Source organism: Haliotis cracherodii, unplaced genomic scaffold (assembly GCF_022045235.1).
Source record: "Haliotis cracherodii isolate W230 unplaced genomic scaffold, xgHalCrac1.p SCAF_5, whole genome shotgun sequence".
Lineage (NCBI taxonomy): Eukaryota > Metazoa > Mollusca > Gastropoda > Lepetellida > Haliotidae > Haliotis > Haliotis cracherodii.
In genome coordinates, this window is record NW_027266308.1 from 46,416,085 (window position 1) to 46,422,316 (window position 6,232).

A 6,232-nucleotide genomic window follows, 5' to 3' on the forward strand; every position below is an offset into this window, starting at 1 on the left:
CCATGGCTGAAGAATATTGTATAGGGCTTAGACTGTTTGATATCACTTGGAAGTTTGCCCTTTCAGCCAACAGTCGAACAGGGAGAGGCTGGTGTGATGATCTATTTCTAGTAGGGTGTTCTATGGGAAAGGGCCATTTGTTCTGTCTGAAGAAGACTTAACCGGACTTGACTAGTGTTTTTCATATTGCGCCTGAAATGTTGTTAATCATGTTGTTTCCCCGATTGTGACATACCCATATATATCTTGTGGTAAAAAGACATCCTCAGAGTCAAGCTAAAGGGCAACTAACTTATTAATTTCATTCCTTTTCATTCACTGCTTTATTTGGTTGTATCACATTACAGATTCAATTGAAACCATAATGCCATAATTCTTAACCACATCTTAACACAAGCGCTGTTTTATAATCTTGGTGCTTTCTTATCAGTGTCTCCAGTGGTTTCTTTAGAATGACTCACTTATTGATTTAAATGTAGTTGGCAATAAGATTTACACATGGGTATTGCCAATGTGTTTGTATTTCAATATATTTCAATAAATCTGTGTACTGCTATATGTACAAAATATTATTACCTGTAACCCCATCATGCCTTGTTAATACTTAGCAATTATTCATGTATGCCATCTGTGCAACTGTGTGAAAACAATTATGGAAAAATCTAAATGAAATATACTGAATATACCACAAATAAATTACAATGGCCATTTTAAAAAAGTCCTTACAATTAACCAAGCTTACTAAATGACTATTTCTGTAGAATTCTATGAAATATTCATAAAAATGTTTTTGAAGCAATATAAAGATACATTGTTTTCACTGATGCAAATCACTCTTTTAAATTGAGCCTTCTGTAGCGTATCAGACACAAGTACATGATGTTCATGAATATGAACTTTATATTGGTTCACGATATAAAAGCACCAAGGTTCATGTCAGCAGTTCATGGTCTTAATGATAGTAGATCTGTGAGACTAGTGGTTTGATAAATAGTGAGTGAGGGAGGGAGTTGGGTTTAACGCTGCTTTGAACAGCAGTCCAGTTACATCATAGCATCTCAGCTTAATGTGTGAGGAAAGCCTGAAGTGATCCAGGTTTTAGACGTTTACCACGAGCAAGGGTATGGTCAAAAAACCTTGAAACATTATCTGGGCAAATCAAGGTTTGAACACATAATTGTAGGTTCCTGGCGTACCCAAAGGATGCAACTCTGAAAAGTCTTTTGGAGCACCTTAGAGTACTGGGCCACCCGTACCCCCCTTTAGTAGAAATAATGTCAAATCACTAATCATTTAGCTGCTATTCAAAATCTACATTTTGGCTACTGTCATATTGATAGTTGCATGACCGAACATGATCCTCAGAATTTCATGTAACTGTAACAATGTGAGTCCATTAAGTGAGTGACTGAGTTTGGTTTAACGAAGTTTTGAACAGTATTTCAGTTAAATCATGAAGTTACAGGAAAAACCTGCCAAAGTGACGCAGGTCTGAGATGTTTAGAAACCAATAAGCATTGGTATGGTGCAGGCAAATCAAGGTTCATAATCAGGGTGAATATGGGATTTGAAACCCACTATCATAGGATCCTGGCAATCAAATATGAATCTACCAGTATCGATCATCCAATGAAACAGATTCCGTTGGGCGTGAACGGCAAAATAGTGGTGAAAATTATTGTAATGGATCACTGAAAATCAGTGATGACACCAGTTGTTCGCAAAAAAGGGTAAGCATGTCCTGCCCTCCTCATAGCACCTGCCACTACATGCAACAGATATGGGTCAGTTGAACACTTGAACCAGTCAGATGTGAATAACACATATTTCTTTTCAACTTCAGTTCATGATATATATAAATACTACAGATTTGTGTCTGTTGTCTACACACCAGCAATCACATTTGAGATTGTTTGACATGAACCGCAAACCAATTGTGAAGCCATTGACCACATGTTGCCACACAAATTTTACTTTTTCATCTTTTATCATTCTCGTTATTTCAAATATGGAACACAAAAAAGGTTATCAACGCCTAAAGTTATATTTAAACCATTCTCAGACAAGCACACATATTATCTTTGCTGAACCTATACATCATATCTATGACTGGTAAATACCTGTTTTACCCAAACAACACCAACAGACAAGAAATCATGTAATTTCTCGCAATAAAAATACAGCAATCACACAAAGAAGGGCTAGCAAGGCAGACCTGGTTGAGATATTGACATCTGTTTGGCGGCAACCTTAGAAGACAGTAAGATTCAGACACATAAACTTGGATAAACATCATCATTTGTCCAGATGGGGATTCATCAAGAATGTATTATAATCCTAAACAATCTTTAGACCAGCATGTTTCCAATAAATATCTTCAGTTCAGCGATGCAGTTACTCTTTAACTAGGGTAATAAAATCCAGCAATGGCAGAATATTTTTTCAAATGAACTTGTGATTCATCCATATTGCAGTTTTATCAAGCGTTCTGTGGTCTTTAATGTTCATTGGCCTATTGAATTCTTCTCAACACAGTTAATAGTCATTTTCATATGTTTTTTACATGTGTTACATGATGTCCAATGCAATTCCCCTATGTCTACTTGTACCAATGTTCCGGTGATTTTTCAGGTGAACAATTTACTTGGCTTTGCATGTGTTTGTGATGGATGCCACCAGTGATGAATAATGTGCTCACCTTAATCACCTGCTCATGATATATAGTCAGAATACAACCGAATCTGCTTTATACAGAGATTTGTTATGATTATGCAAAGGATGTTGTTGCTTTTATTTACAATATACATAATTCCCAATTTTCGCTCAATATTATTACTTTTCGTACAGTATTTAACATAAAATAATTGGTAATTACTTTCTGTTCCCGTCAGAAAAGTCCATTGTTGATTATCCAACGTATTACTACATCTACATTATCGATTGAAGATATAATGCAGTGGATAATCAAAGATGAGTGAGTGAGTTGGGTTTAACGCCGCTTTTTAACAGTATTCCAGTTATATCACGGCGTGTCAGCTTAATGTGAGAGGAAAGCCCGAAGTGATGCAGGTCTCAGACGTTTACCACTTCGGTGAAACCCACGAGCACGGGTATGGTGCTGACAAACCTAGAAACATAATCGGGGCAAACCGGGATTCGAACCCACAATCATAGGTTTCTGGCGTGCCCAAGGGACGCAACTCTGCACAGCAAATCGCGGCGCCTTAGTCGACTTGGCCACCCGTGCCCCTAATCGAAGATGAAAAACTCAGAATACAAATTAAGCTAAAGACATTCTCTCTGAACTACAGTTACTACATCAATACCATGACAGACTGAAAACAAATTCTGATGGAGCAGTCAGTTGAAGTTACTCACACAACACCACACCAGAAAGATCAATCCATACATTCCACATAAGTGACATGAAAATCCAAAACTATTTGTACATCATCTTGGAGATATCTTTCTCTCCCTGGGCCATTTGACAGGTTTCATATCCATTCAATTACAGATATGTTGTTTTTACAAGCCCTGTCAAACACCAATATGTTTTCTTTTCAAAAAGCTTCCTCGCAGCTAACAGACGACACACACATTGCCATTGCTTTGGGGACACTTTCAGTACTCTCAGACAAATGCATACTTAAAAGATCTTTGAACATTGCATTTGTATCATCAAGAAGTCTTACTTGAAGTTGAAAGGAAGATGTGATGGAGATTTCAATACTTCATTTTCTTGAAAAAAAAGCCATGGTTTTAAACCAGGTTTTATCCTATCATTGCTTCGAAGTAATTTTGTCCATGCAATTGGTCTAGTCATGTAAATTCCCCCAAGATGTCTATTCTACACTGCATTCCATAAATATGTAAATCACAAGTCCACCTCCACTGACTAGTAGAGCATATGGCTCCAGGAGGGGAAATGGAATCGGTCGATAAATCACTTCCTTGACGGAGAGCAGATGTTTTTTATGCCTCCATGAAATTGCCCAAAAATTTGAAGAACCTGTAGAGATAACCTGATTAATTTCTCTCTCAAAACAGCAAGACATGTTTGTACAAGAAACACATAAAGACCATATCTAATCACAAATATTACCAACAGCATTAAAATCATATAGATAATGAAATTATGTAAATTTGAACAGTTATTAAATGTTCAAATTTAGATATTTTCTTTTGGAAAAAAATAGAACTGACACTCCCTGTAAAAAATGACAAGACCCTGACATAACTAAATGAGTGTTTCAAACTTAGTTACTGCCCATCTCTTATTCACTCTAAACAATAATATAGATCTGCAAACAAAACTTGAATATCTTTCAAATGCCAGTGCAATATTTTCATTACAATTCTGCACACTCCCAAACTCAGTTAGCCGTGAATACACACGTCTTTAAGACCATATTACTTAAAGAAAGAAATTTACCAGAACACATAAAACATATCACTCACAGAAGTTGTTAAATAATACAAAGACGTCAAACTGTGTCGACAAAACGAGCTTCGAAGTCACAACAGAACACGTGCTCGTTGTAATAGCGTTATGCCAAGGGAGTTCCTACCTGTGATAATGGACGTCCATAGTGTGTAATGACACCATGACCGCTCCCCGTTGTCACAGAACACGGGTTAGGGAAGCATGAACATTTCGGTCGGAAAGAAAATTCTAACGACAGCAGAATGAGATACATTTGACATTTCTAGATTTCACGAAGAGATGGTGAAAATAAATTTTACTAATAAACTGAATCATTAATCAAGTAGCCATTAAGAAGTAGTCTGTTTTGTATATTATGAATTAGATATACGCCACATAGCAATTCCCATCACTCCGGCGAAGCAGACGACATGTTCGATATGGATACCTCGGATCGATATCTATTTATCAAAAATGAAATGTGGCAGCTCCGGTCGCTGTCAGAGAGTAGTATTCTGTTATAAACTACGATAACTTTTATGTCTGTTACTGGTTCGTAGGGAAAAGCAACGTAAAATCAAATTAGGTATGTGATGCAGCTTGACAGGTTTCGTTCGTTGGAAACAGACGATATCAATTTTGATTGTGACGTCTGCTAATGTTAGCGCCAGAACACCTGCCACACGACTGATCTAACACATTCCATGACACTTACCTTTAAACTCATAGCTAAAATGTTCATTGAAATCACTGTTGTAAAGTATTGCGAGATTTAAAGCGCATCCAATGTGTCATTTTGACCAGAACTCCCAATAGGAACCATTTTCTTCGCAAGCAAACAGCGCCGACGCTTCCATTCACCAAAAGCGTAGACCTGCTGCGACGAACGCCCTCTATGAAGAACTTGCTTGTCAATCGCATCCGGGCAGTGCTGCAGATTCAGATCGATCTCCAATATAGCGCTCTGAATCATTATAATAATTAAAGCATCAGTGGTTCGAAATCGAAACCATACCACGTGTTTCAAATCCGTGCCAGACGATAAATCCAGAACGTTATGAAAATTATACAACGAACGAAGGGGATTTTCATGTTTCCCGAGTCACTTGTTATATCGAGGTGATAATTTACGCTCTCCACACTATATTGAACTTGACAATGGTGCCGCGGTATTGATAATAAGATATTACAACATGTTTAATCATTTTTACTCCGAGTGTACCTTCTAATAGAAAAATATAGCATTGAAAATCCTTCCGCGATTACCAGATCATCGATTGATTTTCTGTCCGCATTCGCCTCTGTTGCAATAATTCTCTAACTTTGTGCGCTTGTGATGCACCAAATGCCAATATTTCGAGGTACTCACTTGCGCAAACTTCTTGGTGTTGTAAAAAGGGTCGTGTTTAAACGTACACCACAAGCAAACAGTAGGGCTGACTTGTTTGCAGGCAATGTGAGTTAAGAAAACTCGTAGCAAAGGAAAAATATATTGTGACTGGTATGGAAGGATTGGAACAGCATCATACAACCGGTATCATCACTGGAGGATGAGCATTGGCGGCTGAACATAATCCAATGTATTGAAATTAGCATATGTCTGGTATGGGAGGACCGCTATAGGTGGACCAGTATTGCCAGATGGGGATAGTCCGATGTATTGAAATCAGCATATGGCTGGTATGAAGGACCGGTATAGGTGAACCAGCATTGCCGGATGGGGATAGTCCAATGTATTGAAATCAGCGTATGGCTAGTATGGGAGGACCGGTAGAGGTGGGCCAGCAATGCCGGACGGGGATAGTCCAA

The 6,232-nt window shown here is 37.9% G+C and overlaps 1 protein-coding gene across 4 annotated transcripts in view; it reads right to left on the reverse strand.

Annotated features, from left to right (window-relative positions):
- The window catches only part of LOC139444068 (neurexin 1-like), a 183,737-nt gene extending 178,445 nt beyond the window's left edge, over positions 1–5,292 (reverse strand). For all 4 annotated transcript variants that reach the window (XM_071224977.1, XM_071224978.1, XM_071224973.1 and 1 more), the window contains exon 1: positions 5,139–5,292. The gene's annotated coding sequence lies outside the window, so the exon portion shown is untranslated. The remainder of the gene's footprint in view (positions 1–5,138) is intronic.
- Between the last annotated feature and the right edge of the window lie 940 nt (positions 5,293–6,232).